A 16,045-nucleotide genomic window follows, 5' to 3' on the forward strand; every position below is an offset into this window, starting at 1 on the left:
AAGCATTGTCGGTTGTGTTACTTTGTTGTGTTACTGACAGGTCGACCAGCCAGCCAGCCAAACAATAACATTGCTATCTCTCGTTACATCACTAACGATGGATATTTGAGTATTCATCTGAGAAAGCCCTGGCTGTTTCTGCAGGCCATTCACGCTAACCATCTGGCAACACATACATTTAGACAAATCACAAGTTTGAAAGGAAAGGCAGAGTGAGAGATGAGAAGGATAGATGAACATCCCAGACTTCCTAGCAGTCATGGCTGAGTGCTCAGGGGGCTCTTCTCATCCCGCTGTCACATCCCTCCCTCTGTCTCATTCCCAACCACTCCCCATATACACACAAGCGCAGACACACGTATCTCCACACACCCTCTCTCACGTACACCTAGAAGACGCAGACACACACACTTGCCAAGGCCATGAGGAAGGTGTGGGATCGTGCTGTGCATCTGAAAACGTTTATTAAGTAGTGTAACTCCCTAGACAGAAACACACAACAGTATCTTTCCTAGCCCGATATGTGCATTCGCTATACTTGTACTGTTTTGTCAGTATATGTAATGACATTATTATATGATTGAGTATATGAGGGACATAGAGGGTAGCCTACTGATGGTATTTGAAGTCTTCTCAGTTATAAAACTGAGGTTAAGCCTGCACTATATGTTTCTTTTTGACCTCTGACCTGTTGCTTTCCAGACAACATACTTCTCCACCATCAGTCAGGTGTACACCACTGGATATGCCACCTCCCTCGTCTCCCTCATATCAGCCATCTTTGTCTTCACTGTGTTCAGGTAACACTAGGACATACTCAGTCCAATATTCATTCCTTAGATACACACAGATACATGATAAAGCTGTGATGATAAATAGATAACACTGGAAGACTGGATTGCGGTCATATAGGCATTATAGTTCAATATGGACCATCTAACATGACAGGAAATGAGGTCAGTCTAACAGGAAGTTGACTCTCCTGTACAGGAAGTTCCACTGTACCAGGAACTACATCCACATCAACCTGTTTTCCTCATTCATCCTGAGAGCCAGTGCCGTCTTCATCAAGGACGGAGTTCTGTTCGCTGATGAGAACCTGGACCACTGCTTCATGTCCACCGTGAGTGTCATGCTGTCATCAACAAGCGGCACAAACTATACTGGACTTACTGTCTTAATACTGTTTATAATTCCCCATCACACTTTCACCTGTTATGCCACCATATATTTAGATATTCTATACCATATCTATATTACTGTCATATGTTCATATAGTGTATACCACCGATTTCTCCTAAGTTCCTGTGGTTTTATAGGTCTGTCTTCATCTGTGCACTTTCCTCTTTTGAATGTCATTGCCTTCAGATGTATGACTCATCTTGTTGTATGGGAAAAGCATCAGAGGGTGCTGTGAACGCTATCTGACTAGAGCACATTTTAGCTCATTGAAATGAATCTGTGAGAGACAGCGAGTCGAGACTTTCTCCTCCAAATACTTTTATGCTAAAACATTGGCCTGCTTCTAAAAAGAGTGAGTCGTCCAGTCGACTTTGGTCCTTTTCTGTGGCAGTGAGGCCATTGGATCAGAAGATCAGTGGTGACTCATTAAGAGTGATGGGAGAGAGAGAGAGAGAGAGAGAGAGACTGATAAGAGAGAGAGAATGATGAGAGGGACAAAGAGAGAGGGGAGAAAGAGAGGGGGGGAGAGAGACAGATAAGAGAAGACAGATAAAGAGAGAGAGAGAAATAGAAAGGAAGAGAGAGAGAGAGAGAGAGAGAGAGAGAGAGGAAGAGGGAGAGAGAGAGAGAGAGAGAGAGAGAGAGAGAGAGAGAGAAAGAGAGAGAGGGAGAGAGGTCTCTTGCACCCCAACAGGACACCAGGTTCTATATTTAGAAGCTAAATCCACAGCACAGAGAGGAGATAGGGGATTACAGAGACTACTGCAGAAGTAGAGAAGGGTGGTAGTGTGATTGTGGCTCAGGGAGTCACCAGAGGGGTACAGGGGAGGGGTGGAGGTGGCAGTGTGATTGTGGCTCAGGGAGTCACCAGAGGGGTACAGGGGAGGGGTGGAGGTGGCAGTGTGATTGTGGCTCAGGGAGTCACCAGAGGGGTACAGGGGAGGGGTGGAGGTGGCAGTGTGATTGTGGCTCAGGGAGTCACCAGAGGGGTACAGGGGAGGGGTGGAGGTGGCAGTGTGATTGTGGCTCAGGGAGTCACCAGAGGGGTACCGGGGAGGGGTGGAGGTGGCAGTGTGATTGGGGTTCAGGGAGTCACCAGAGGGGTACCGGGGAGGGGTGGAGGTGGCAGTGTGATTGGGGTTCAGGGAGTCACCAGAGGGGTACAGGGGAGGAGTGGAGGTGGCAGTGTGTGTGTGTGTTTGGGGGTGATGCGGGGTTAAATAATTGAGGAGTGGTGCTCCTGGCTGATAGCTGTCCCTCCTGACCCTCACCCCCATATCGACCGAAACCTGAATGGGCCCAACCTCACACAAGAGGACATATTGAGTCTGACCCTGATTAGAGTGTAATTACAACTCTCATAGACAAGCACACACACACACACACACATACACACACAATTTTAGGCAAAAAAAATGATTGTTGTCTATCAACAATGACAAGCCACCGTGGTCTAACAACTTGGATGGAAAATTACTGAGGATAATAGTGGATGATATTGGCACTCCTATTTACCATGTTTTCAATTTAAGCCCACTAGAAAGTGTATGCCCCCAGGCTTGGAGGGAAGTAAAAGTCATTCCGATACCTAAGAATAGTAAAGCCCCCTTTACTGGCTCAAATCAGCCTGTTACCAATCAGCCTGTTACCAACACTTAGTAAACTATTGAAAAAATGGTGTTTGACCAAATGCAATAATATTTTACAGTAAACACATTGACAACAGACTTTCAGCACACTTATAGGGAAGGACATTCAACAAGCACAGCACTTACACACATGACTGATGTTTGGCTGAGAGAAATGGATGATAAAAAGATTGTGGGGGCTGTTTTGTTCGACATCAGTGAGGCTTTTGACATTATTGATCAGTCTGCTGCTGGAAAAGCATATTTATTATGGCTTTACACCCCCTGCTATATTGTGGATAAAGAGTTACCTGTCTAACAGAACACAGAGGGTGTTCTTTAATGGAAGCCTCTCCAACATAATTGTAACGGCTGTCTAATTCCTCCTCCTCGGATGAGTAGAAGGAGTAAGGGTCGGACCAAAACGCAGCGTTGTATGATGACATACTGATTTATTTAAATAAAGACGAAACACGATGACGAAGCACACTTTAGAAATTACAAAATAACAAAACGAACTAAACAGACCTGAACATGAGAACTTACATAACACGAAGAACGCACGAACAGGAACAGACTAAACAAACAAAACAGTCCCGTGTGGTGACGAACACAAACAGGGAAGACAATCACCCACAAACAAACAGTGAGAACAGCCTACCTTAATATGGTTCTCAATCAGAGGAAACGTCAAACACCTGCCTCTAATTGAGAACCATATCAGGCAACACATTAAACCCAACATAGAAACACATAACATAGAATGCCCACCCAACTCACGCCCTGACCAACTCAACACATACAAAAACAATGGAAAACAGGTCAGGAACGTGACAGATCCCCCCCTCAAGGTGCGAACTCCGGGCGCACAACCAAAGTCTAGGGGAGGGTCTGGGTGGGCATCTGTCCACGGTGGCGGCTCCGGCTCCGGACGTGGTCCCCACCCCACCATAGTCAATCCCCGCTTCCGTAGCCTCCTCCCAATGGCCACCCTCCAAATTAACCCCACTGGATTAAGGGGCAGCACCGGACCAAGGGGCAACACCGGAATGAGGGGCAGCTCCGGACTGAGGGGCAGCTCCGGACTGAGTGGCAGCTCCGGACTGGCTGGCGGATCCTGGCTGGCTGGCGGATCCTGGCTGGCTGGCGGATCCTGGTTGGCTGGCTCTGGCGGATCCTGGCTGGCTGGCTCTGGCAGATCCTGGCTGGCTGGCGGCTCTTGCTGCTCATGGCTGGCTGGCGGCTCTTGCTGCTCATGGCTGGCTGGCGGCTCTTGCTGCTCATGGCTGGCTGGCGGCTCTGGCTGCTCATGGCTGGCTGGCGGCTCTGGCTGCTCCTGTCTGGCGGACGGCTCTAGCGGCTCCTGTCTGGCAGATGGCTCTGAAGGCTCATGACAGACGGGCGGCTTTGAAGGCTCAGTACAGACGGGCGGCTTTGAAGGCTCAGTACAGACGGGCAGTTCATGCGGCGCTTGGCAGACGGACAGTTCAGACTGCGTTGGACAGACGGGCAGTTCAGGCGCCGTTGGGCAGACGGGCAGTTCAGACGGCGTTGGGCAGACGGGCAGTTCAAGCGCTGCTGGGCAGACGGCAGACTCTGGCCGGCTGAGACGCACTGTAGGCCTGGTGCGTGGTGCCGGAACTGGAGGTACCGGGCTAAGGACACGCACCTTCAGGCTAGTGCGGGGAGCAGCAACAGGACGCACAGGACTCTGGAGACGCACAGGAGGCTTGGTGCGTGGTGTAGGCACTGGTGGTAATGGGCAGGAGACACGCACCATAGGGCTAGTGCGTGGAGGAGGAACAGGGCTCTGGAGACGCACAGGAGGCTTGGTGCGTGGTGCCGGAACTGGTGGTATCGGGCTGAAGACACGCACCATAGGGCTAGTGCGTGGAGGAGGAACAGGGCTCTGGAGACGCACAGGAAGCCTTGGTGCGTGGTGTAAGCACTGGTGGTACTGGGCTGGGGCGGGGAGGTGGCGCCGGATATACCGGACCATGCAGGCGTACTGGCTCCCTTGAGCACTGAGCCTGCCCAACCTTACCTGGTTGTATGCTCCCCGTAGCCCGACCAGTGCGGGGAGGTGGAATAACCCGCACTGGGCTATGTAGGCGAACCGGGGACACCATGCGTAAGGCTGGTGCCATGTATGCCGGCCCGAGGAGACGCACTGGTGGCCAGATGCGTTGGGCCGGCTTCATGACATCCGGCTCAATACTCAATCTAGCCCTGCCAGTGCGGGGAGGTGGAATAACCCGCACCGGGCTATGCACACGTACAGGAGACACCGTGCGCTCTACCGCATAACACGGTGTCTGCCCGTACTCTCGCTCTCCACGGTAAGATCGGGAAGTTGGCGCAGGTCTCCTACCTGACTTCGCCACACTACCCTTTGCCCCCCCCCCCCCCCCCCCCCCCCCAAAACACATTTGGGCTTGACTAACAGGCTCCCTACCGCGTCGTCGTGCTGCCTCCATTCGCCGGTATCCCTCCTCACACTGCGCCAGAGAATCCCAGGCGGGCTCCGGCGCTCTCCTTGGGTCGATCGCCCACCTGTCGATCTCCTCCCACGTAGTGTAGCCCAGATCCTTCTCCTGCTTCCGAGCTAGCTCCTCAAAACGCCGCCTCTCTGCTTTTGCTGCCTCCAGCTCAGCTTTGGGGCGGCGATATTCTCCTGGCTGTGCCCATGGACCTTTACCGTCCAATATTTCCTCCCATGTCCAGAAATCCTGCGATCGCTGTTGCTTTCTCCCACGCCGCTTGGTCCTTGGTTGGTGGGTGATTCTGTAACGGCTGTCTAATTCCTCCTCCTCGGATGAGTAGAAGGAGTAAGGGTCGGACCAAAACGCAGCGTTGTATGATGACATACTGATTTATTTAAATAAAGACGAAACACGATGACGAAGCACACTTTAGAAATGACAAAATAACAAAACGAACTAAACAGACCTGAACATGAGAACTTACATAACACGAAGAACGCACGAACAGGAACAGAGTAAACAAACGAAACAGTCCCGTGTGGTGACGAACACAAACACGGAAGACAATCACCCACAAACAAACAGTGAGAACAGCCTACCTTAATATGGTTCTCAATCAGAGGAAACGTCAAACACCTGCTTCTAATTGAGAACCATATCAGGCAACACATTATACCCAACATAGAAACACATAACATAGAATGCCCACCCCAACTCACGCCCTGACCAACTCAACACATACAAAAACAATGGAAAACAGGTCAGGAACGTGACAATAATCCAGATAGAATCAGGAATTCCCCAGGGCAGCTGTCTAGGCCTTTTTTCAATCTTTACTAATGAGATGCCACTGGCTTTGACTAAAGTGTCTAAGTATGTGGAATAAGTTAGTCCTAACTGCAACTCTTAACAAAGAACTGCAGTTAGTTTCAGAGTGGGCAGCAAGGAATAAGTCAGTCCTAAGTATTTCTAAAACTAAAAGCATTGTATTTGGGACAAATCATTCACTAAACCCTAAACCTCAACTAAATCTTGAAACAAATCATATGTAAATTGAGCAAGTTGAGGTGACTAAACTGCTTGGAGTTGGCTGGATTGCCTGGATTGTAAAATGTCATGCTCAAAACATGTTGATACAACAGTAGCTAAGATGGGGAGAAGTATGTCCATAATAAAGCACTGCTCTGCCTTCTTAACAACACTATAACCAAGGCAGGTCCTACAGGCCCTAGTTTTGTCACACCTGGACTACTGTTCAGTCATGTGGTCAGGTTCCACAAAAAGTGACTTAGGAAAATTGCAATTGGCTCAGAACAGGGCAGCACAGCTGGCCCTTGGATGTACACAGAGAGCTAATATTAATAATATGCATGTCAATCTCTCCTGGCTAAAAGTGGAGGAGAGATTGACTTCATTACTACTTGTATTTATGAGAAGTATACCATGAAATGCTTACTTACAAGACCTTAACCAACAGTGCAGTTCGAGAAGAGTTAAGAAAATATTTACCAAATAAAATAAAATAAAAAATAATAAAAAGTAACTCAATAAAATAACAACAAAGAGGCTATATACTTTCTCCTCCAAATACTTTTATGCTAAAACATTGGCCTGCTTCTAGAGTACTGGTACCGAGGCAACGTGCGGGGGTACAGGTTAGTTGAGGTAATTTATACATGTAGGTAAGTGACTATGAATAGATGATAAACAGCGAGTAGCAGCAAAACAAACACATGGAGGGTGGGGGGGGGGGGGGGTCAATGTGAATATTCCGGTGGCCATTTGATTAATTGTTCAGCAGTCTTATGGCTTGGGGGTAGAAGCTGTTAAGGAGCCTTTTGGTCCTAGACTTGTCGCTCCGGTACCGCTTGCCGTGCGGTAGCAGAGATAACAGTCTATGACTTGGGTGATTGGAGTCTCTGACAATGTTATGGGCTTTCCTCTGACACCACCTATTATATAGGTCCTGGATGGCAGGAAGCTTGGCCCCAGTGATGTACTGAGCCGTACGCACTACCCTCTGTAACACCTTACGGTCCGATGCTGAGCAGTTGCCATACCAGCGTTGATACACCAGTACATCAGGATGCGCTCGATGGTGCAGCTGTAGAACTTTTCACAGTAATGACAAGAGGAAAAGGAGAGAAGTTACCTCGACATCACCTTACAGATTAACATTAGTTGATGTACATTAGTGATGTAATTCACACTGTACATTAGTGATGTAATTCACACTGTACATTAGTGATGTAATTCACAATGTACATTAGTGATGTAATTCAGACTGTACCTTAGTGATGTAATTCAGACTGTACATTAGTGATGTAATTCACACTGTACATTAGTGATGTAATTCACAATGTACATTAGTGATGTAATTTACACTGTACATTAGTGATGTAATTTACACTGTACATTAGTGATGTAATTTACACTGTACATTGGTGATGTAATTCACACTGTACATTAGTGATGTAATTTACACTGTACATTAGTGATGTAATTTACACTGTACATTAGTGATGAAATTACACTGTACATTAGTGATGTAATTTACACTGTACATTAGTGATGTAATTTACACTGTACATTGGTGATGTAATTTACACTGTACTTAACACTGTACATTAGTGATGTAATTTACACTGTACATTAGTGATGTAATTCACAATGTACATTAGTGATGTAATTCACACTTAACATTAGTGATGTAATTCACAATGTACATTAGTGATGTAATTTACACTGTACATTAGTGATGTAATTCACACTGTACATTAGTGATGTAATTTACACTGTACATTAGTGATGTAATTCACACTGTACATTAGTGATGTAATTCACACTGTACATTAGTGGTGTAATTCAGAGAAACTTGCAATCAATGCATAAGGTGAGCTTTTATTTCCGATGGGACGTTAAATGGGTGTCCTGACTCTCTGTGGTCACTAAAGATCCCATGGCACTTATCGTAAGAGTAGGGGTGTTAACCTTTCACGAGTATCTACCCCGGGTCCGGGAGCACACCCCACCCCCCCAACACTGAGTAGCATAGCCTAGCATAGCATCACAATTAAATAGTAGCATCGAAATATCATTAAATCACAAGTCCAAGACACCTAATGAAAGATACAGATCTTGTGAATAAAGCCACCATTTCAGATTTTTAAAATGTTTTACAGGGAAGACAAAATATGTAAATCTATTAGCTAACCACGTTAGCAAAAGACACCACTTTTCTAACTCCATCAGTTTCTTACTCCATCAGGTGCTATCACCAATTCGGCTAAACTAAGATATTGATAGCCACTAACCAAGAAAAAACCTCATCAGATGACAGTCTGATAACATATTTATGGTATAGGATAGGTTTTGTTAGAAAAATGTGCATATTTCAGGTAGATATCATAGTTTACAATTGCACCCACCGTCACAAATGGACTAGAATAAATACATAGAGCAACGTGTTTACCTAATTACTAATCATCAAACATTTCGTAAAAATACACAGCATACACTAATCGAAAGACACAGATCCTGTGAATACAGACAATATTTCAGATTTTCTAAGTGTCTTACAGCGAAAACACAATAAATCGTTAAATTAGCATACCACATATGCAAACGTTACCAGAGCATTGATTCTAGCCAAAGAGAGCGATAACGTAAACATCGCCAAAATATATTAATTTTTTCACTAACCTTCTCAGAATTCTTCAGATGACACTCCTGTAACATCACATTACAACATACATATACAGTTTGTTCGAAAATGTGCATATTTAGCCACCAAAATCATGGTTAGACAATGACAAAAGTTGCCCAGCTGGTCAGACAATGTCGTGCGCCATATTAGACAGTGATCTAGTCGTATACATAAATACTCATAAACGTGACTAAAAAATATAGGGTGGACAGTGATTGATAGACAATTTAATTCTTAATACAATCGCTGATTTACATTTTTTAAATTATCCTTACTTTTCAATACAGTTTGCGCCAAGCGAAGCTACGTCTAAAAAGATGGCGTCATAAGCGATTAACATTTCTCGACAGAAACACGATTTATCATAATAAATTGTTCCTACTTTGAGCTGTTCTTCCATCAGAATCTTGGGCAAAGAATCCTTTCTTGGGTCTAATCGTCTTTTGGTCGAAAGCTGTCCTCTTGCCATGTGGAAATGCCAACTGCGTTCGGCATGAACTGGAAACCTGCCCGGCGCTTCAAAGTGTCTCAGAAATAAATGTCCCAAAATGCGCACTAAACGGATATAAATTGCTATAAAACAGTTTAAATTAACTACCTTATGATGTTTTTAACTCCTATAACGAGTAAAAACATGACCTGAGAAATATTACTGGCTACACTAATGCTTGGAAAAAGAGCAGGTCGGTGTCCACCGCGCGCCCGACGCATCTGGAAAAGAGTTCCTACCTACAGGTTTTTTTCATTTATAGTGGCTGTGATTGTGCAATCGATACCATTCAAAGCGTCATCACGTAAAGGCATCCAGGGGAAGACGTAAGCAGTGTCCGTATCCTGATAGCGTTCACAGTGGCCTTTAAACTGACTCCAGATCAGGGGCCAAAATGTGTGAAATCTGACTCCATGTCAGGGAAATTGCTGTAGAATGAGTTCTGTTCCACTCAGAGACAAAATTCCAACGCCTATAGAAACTAGAGACTGTTTTCTATCCAATAATAGTAATAATATGCATATTGTACGATAAAGAATTTAGTAGGAAGCCGTTTAATCTGTAATGCAATTATGCTAATGAGAAAACAGCACCCCCTGTAGTCGCAAGAAGTTAACCCCAGTGTCCTGGCGAAATTCCCAACCTGGCCCTCATACCATCATGGCTACCTAAACATCCTCAGCTTCCAATTTGCTCACTCATCCCCCCTCCTCTCCCATGTAACTATTCCCCAGGTCGTTGCTGTAAATGAGAATGTGTTCTTCGTCAACTTGCCTGGTAAAATAAGTGTAAAATAAAAAATAAAAGAGCTGAGAAAGCTCTGATATTGATGTTGCTATATGGTGTGTGTGTGTGTACTGTAGATGGCGTGTAAGTCAGCGGTGGCCTTCTTCCAGTTTAGTATCCTGGCTAACTACTTCTGGTTGCTGGTGGAGGGCATGTACCTCCAGACCCTCCTGGCCCTCACCTTCGTCTCACACAAAAAGTACTTCTGGTGGTACACACTCATCGGCTGGGGTAGGTGGCCTTCTCTTTTTATCTCTCTCCATGTCCTCGTCTCACTCCTTCTTTTCTCCTTCCCTTTGTCCTTCTCTTTTTACGTCTTTCCCTCTGTACTTCTCTTGTTACTTCCTTCTCTCTTCTCAGCAACTCAAAGAGGAATGGTTTAGTAAGGACACCTGGCTGATATTGTCCTCTGCATCTGTTAGGTCTCCCAACTACAATACTGTTGGTGTGGGTTCTGACACGCAACTTCTATGATGACCGGGGGTAAGGATAGAAACTTATGTTTACTATAATCTTACTCTGAATTGATATTGTCATGTGGCCTATATACATGAATACTAATGTATTGTTGGCGGTTGGAATACTACTGTACTGTATAATATCATGTGGTTCTGTCCTGATGTAGTTGCTGGGACGACACTGATGTGGCCTTCATCTGGTGGATCATCAAAGGGCCAATAACAGCATCACTACTGGTGATTGGCCTAACCCTAACCTAACCCTAACCCTGGTTTCATGTCCACATCCCAGTTCTTCCAACCCAAATCCTAACTCCACTCTAACCCTAATCCACCCAGTGTTGTAAAGTATCCAGCCCTAACTCCTCCTCTTCCTCCTCTTCCTCCACTGCTCCAGGTCAACTTCATCATCTTCATCAATGTGATCCGTATTCTGGTACAGAAGCTCAAGTCTCCAGGCGTGGGGGGCCACGACACTGGCCACTTCATGTGAGTCTCAGAGAAACACACACACACACACACACACACACACACACACACACACACACACACACACACACACACACACACTCACACACACACACACACACACACACACACACACACACACACACACACACACACACACACACACACACACACACACACACACACACACACACACACACACACACATGTAAAGGTGGTTTGGGGAGCCAGACACAAAGACATTATTGTGACTCTTATCTGTGTGTGTGTGTGTGTGTGTGTGTGTGTGTGTGTGTGTGTGTGTGTGTGTGTGTGTGTGTGTGTGTGTGTGTGTGTGTGTAGGAGGCTGGCTAAATCCACTCTGTTCCTGATCCCTCTGTTTGGGATGCACTACATGGTGTTTGCCTTCCTACCAGAGAACACAGGAGAGGAGGCCCGTATCTTCATAGAGCTGGGCCTGGGATCCTTTCAGGTAGGGGCGTGGTAGGGGCGTGGTGGGGGCGTGGTAGGGGTGTGGCTGTGTGCCTGCGTGCCTGCATACTACTGCATAGGGGAATGTGTGTTACAAAGTAAGGTACATTTGACATCCAGTAGTATATTATTTTGTAATAATGTAGCTCGTTAATATAACTGGAAAACTCACTTTCTATTCCTTCTTCTTCCTCAGGGCTTTGTGGTGGCTCTGCTCTACTGTTTCCTAAATGGAGAAGTAAGCAGTAACCAACAAAATTATAATGACAGAATTAGAATCTAGAATTACAGTGATTTTGATTGAATAACTCGCAGTGTTCTTACTGCAGAGACAAAGATGAAAATCCATAATCGTTTCTGATTGACTGCTATCTCAAGTCTCTGATGTCAAGATTATTTCATGTACTGAACACTGTGTACAGACCTCTCAATGTGCTTTCAAATGACAGAGTGCTCTCTCTCTTTCTCTCTCTCTCTGTGTGTATGTTTGTGCCTGTGTGCGTGCATGCGTATGCGCGTGTGTGTGTGCGTGCATATGCATGGGTGTGCGTGCATTCGTGTGTCAAGGTGCAGGCAGAGCTGAAGAAGCATCTATGGAAGTGGCAGATCCAAGGTTATCTGAGCTACAGTAGGAGAAGACGTACCCTCTTCACAGAGAGCTCCACCGTCACACAGATCTCTGTTCTGGAGAAGTCCTCCCCCAAGGAGCTACCCTGCATCAGCGACACACACACACTCACGCACATCGACAAACACACACTCACACACACTTCTGTCCCGAGCTACACTGACACAAAAACACTCACACACACTGACACACAAACACTCACACACAGCTCTGTCTCAATCTGTGACGACACAAACACCCTCACACACAACACCGACTCACTCACACACAACTCAACAGTCTGAGAGAACAAAAAATCCCGCTATCTTTCTCTATTCCCAATCCTCCCTCTTCTTTTCTTCCTCCCCTCTCTCAAGGATGGACTACACCTTGACTCTGCAGTGCCCAAATCTCAGAAAGGCCTCTCAGTCTAGAGAGATCTAAATGTGGTTCTATAGACTGAGCTGTCTGTTGTGTTGACTCACTGGCTTGGCTGTGGGGTTTCATAGACTGAGCTGTCTGTTGTGTTGACTCACTGGCTTGACTGTGGGGTTTCATAGACTGAGCTGTCTGTTGTGTTGACTCACTGGCTTGGCTGTGGGGTTTCATAGACTGAGCTGTCTGTTGTGTTGACTCACTGGCTTGACTGTGGGGTTTCATAGACTGAGCTGTCTGTTGTGTTGACTCACTGGCTTGGCTGTGTGGTTTCATAGACTGAGCTGTCGGTTGTGTTGACTCACTGGCTTGACTGTGGGGTTTCATAGACTGAGCTGTCTGTTGTGTTGACTCACTGGCTTGGCTGTGTGGTTTCATAGACTGAGCTGTCGGTTGTGTTGACTCACTGGCTTGGCTGTGGGGTTTCATAGACTGAGCTGTCTGTTGTGTTGACTCACTGGCTTGGCTGTGGGGTTTCATAGACTGAGCTGTCTGTTGTGTTGACTCACTGGCTTGACTGTGGGGTTTCATAGACTGAGCTGTCTGTTGTGTTGACTCACTGGCTTGGCTGTGTGGTTTCATAGACTGAGCTGTCTGTTGTGTTGACTCACTGGCTTGGCTGTGGGGTTTCATAGACTGAGCTGTCTGTTGTGTTGACTCACTGGCTTGGCTGTGGGGTTTCATAGACTGAGCTGTCGGTTGTGTTGACTCACTGGCTTGACTGTGGGGTTTCATAGACTGAGCTGTCTGTTGTGTTGACTCACTGGCTTGACTGTGTGGTTTCATAGACTGAGCTGTCTGTTGTGTTGACTCACTGGCTTGGCTGTGGGGTTTCATAGACTGAGCTGTCTGTTGTGTTGACTCACTGGCTTGGCTGTGGGGTTTCATAGACTGAGCTGTCTGTTGTGTTGACTCACTGGCTTGGCTGTGGGGTTTCATAGACTGAGCTGTCTGTTGTGTTGACTCACTGGCTTGGCTGTGTGGTTTCATAGACTGAGCTGTCTGTTGTGTTGACTCACTGGCTTGACTGTGGGGTTTCATAGACTGAGCTGTCGGTTGTGTTGACTCACTGGCTTGGCTGTGTGGCTCCATAGACTGAGGAAGAGTTATACAGAAAAAATAGCAAATTATCGCAATGGCCACAGATTGACCAGATTCCCAAATGAAGCAAACTTTATAGTGTCTACAATATACTGTATCTTCCATAGTACAAGTAAATACACAGCCTTGTCTGTCAGGGCTTTCTAAATGGACTGTGCTGTGTTTGGGTGGGTTGCTGTTATTGTTGCCAGACATGGACTTGCTGGCTGTGTGGTCTGGTCACTAGACACTAGCGGACTCTAGTGGATGCTAGTGGACTCCAGTGGACTGCACTTGTGTCCAGAGTAGAAATGGACTGGACCCGGTGTGTTAGAAATGCAGAGCAGTGATAAATTGAACATATTGGTTGAGAGGAACAGGTTCAACTGAACTCTCTCATAAACCTGAAGGAAGAGGTTCAACTGACCTCTCTCCCCTCATCAACCTGAAGGAAGAGGTTCAACTGACCTCTCTCCCCTCATCAACCTGAAGGAAGAGGTTCAACTGACCTCTCTCCCCTCATCAACCTGAAGGAAGAGGTTCAACTGATCTCTCTCCCCTCATCAACCTGAAGGAAGAGGTTCAACTGACCTCTCTCCCCTCATCAACCTGAAGGAAGAGGTTCAACTGATCTCTCTCCCCTCATCAACCTGAAGGAAGAGGTTCAACTGACCTCTCTCCCCTCATCAACCTGAAGGAAGAGGTTCAACTGATCTCTCTCCCCTCATCAACCTGAAGGAAGAGGTTCAACTGACCTCTCTCCTCTCATCAACTTGAAAGAAGAGGTTCATCTGACCTCTCCCCCTCATCAACCTGAAGGAAGAGGTTCAACTGACCTCTCTCCCCTCATCAACCTGAAGGAAGAGGTTCAACTGATCTCTCTCATCAACCTGAAGGAAGAGGTTCAACTGATCTCTCTCCCCTCATCAACCTGAAGGAAGAGGTTCAACTGATCTCTCTCATCAACCTGTAGGAAGAGGTTCAACTGATCTCTCTCATCAACCTGAAGGAAGAGGTTCAACTGACCTCTCTCCCCTCATCAACCTGAAGGAAGAGGTTCAACTGATCTCTCTCCCCTCATCAACCTGAAGGAAGAGGTTCAACTGACCTCTCTCCCCTCATCAACCTGAAGGAAGACGTTCAACTGATCTCTCTCATCAACCTGTAGGAAGAGGTTCAACTGACCTCTCTCCCCTCATCAACCCAAAGGAAGAGGTTCAACTGATCTCTCTCATACACCTGAAAGAAGAGGTTCAACTAATCTCTCTCATCAACCTGAAGGAAGAGGTTCAACTGATCTCTATCCCCTCATCAACGTGAAAGAAGAGGTTCAACTGACCTCTCTCCCCTCATCAACCTGAAGGAAGAGGTTCAACTGATCTCTATCCCCTCATCAACGTGAAAGAAGAGGTCCAACTGATCTTTATCCCCTCATCAACCTGAAGGAAGAGGTTCAACTGATCTCTATCCCCTCATCAACGTGAAAGAAGAGGTCCAACTGATCTTTATCCCCTCATCAACCTGAAGGAAGAGGTTCAACTGATCTCTCTCATCAACCTGAAGGAAGAGGTTCAACTGACCTCTCTCCCCTCATCAACCTGAAGGAAGAGGTTCAACTGATCTCTATCCCCTCATCAACGTGAAAGAAGAGGTCCAACTGATCTCTATCCCCTAATCAACCTGAAGGAAGAGGTTCAACTGATCTCTCTCCCCTCATCAACCTGAAGGAAGAGGTTCAACTGACCTCTCTCCCCTCATCAACCTGAAGGAAGAGGTTCAACTGACCTCTCTCCCCTCATCAACCTGAAGGAAGAGGTTCAACTGATCTCTCTCATCAACCTGAAGGAAGAGGTTCAACTGACCTCTCTCCCCTCATCAACCTGAAGGAAGAGGTTCAACTGATCTCTCTCATCAACCTGAAGGAAGAGGTTCAACTGATCTCTCTCATCAACCTGAAGGAAGAGGTTCAACTGACCTCTCTCCCCTCATCAACCTGAAGGAAGAGGTTCAACTGATCTCTCTCATCAACCTGAAAGAAGAGGTTCAACTGACCTCTCTCCCCTCATCAACCTGAAGGAAGAGGTTCAACTGACCTCTCTCCCCTCATCAACCTGAAGGAAGAGGTCCAACTGACCTCTCTCCCCTCATCAACCTGAAGGAAGAGGTTCAACTGATCTCTCTCATCAACCTGAAGGAAGAGGTTCAACTGACCTCTCTCCCCTCATCAACCTGAAGGAAGAGGTTCAACTGA

General features: G+C 46.4%; 1 pseudogene; it reads left to right on the forward strand.

Moving 5' to 3' along the window:
* The window catches only part of LOC129869528 (pituitary adenylate cyclase-activating polypeptide type I receptor-like), a 69,877-nt pseudogene extending 54,068 nt beyond the window's left edge, over nucleotides 1–15,809 (forward strand).
* Nucleotides 15,810–16,045: the final 236 nt, after the last annotated feature.

The sequence above is a fragment of the Salvelinus fontinalis genome, chromosome 14 (genome assembly GCF_029448725.1).
Source record: "Salvelinus fontinalis isolate EN_2023a chromosome 14, ASM2944872v1, whole genome shotgun sequence".
NCBI lineage: Eukaryota > Metazoa > Chordata > Actinopteri > Salmoniformes > Salmonidae > Salvelinus > Salvelinus fontinalis.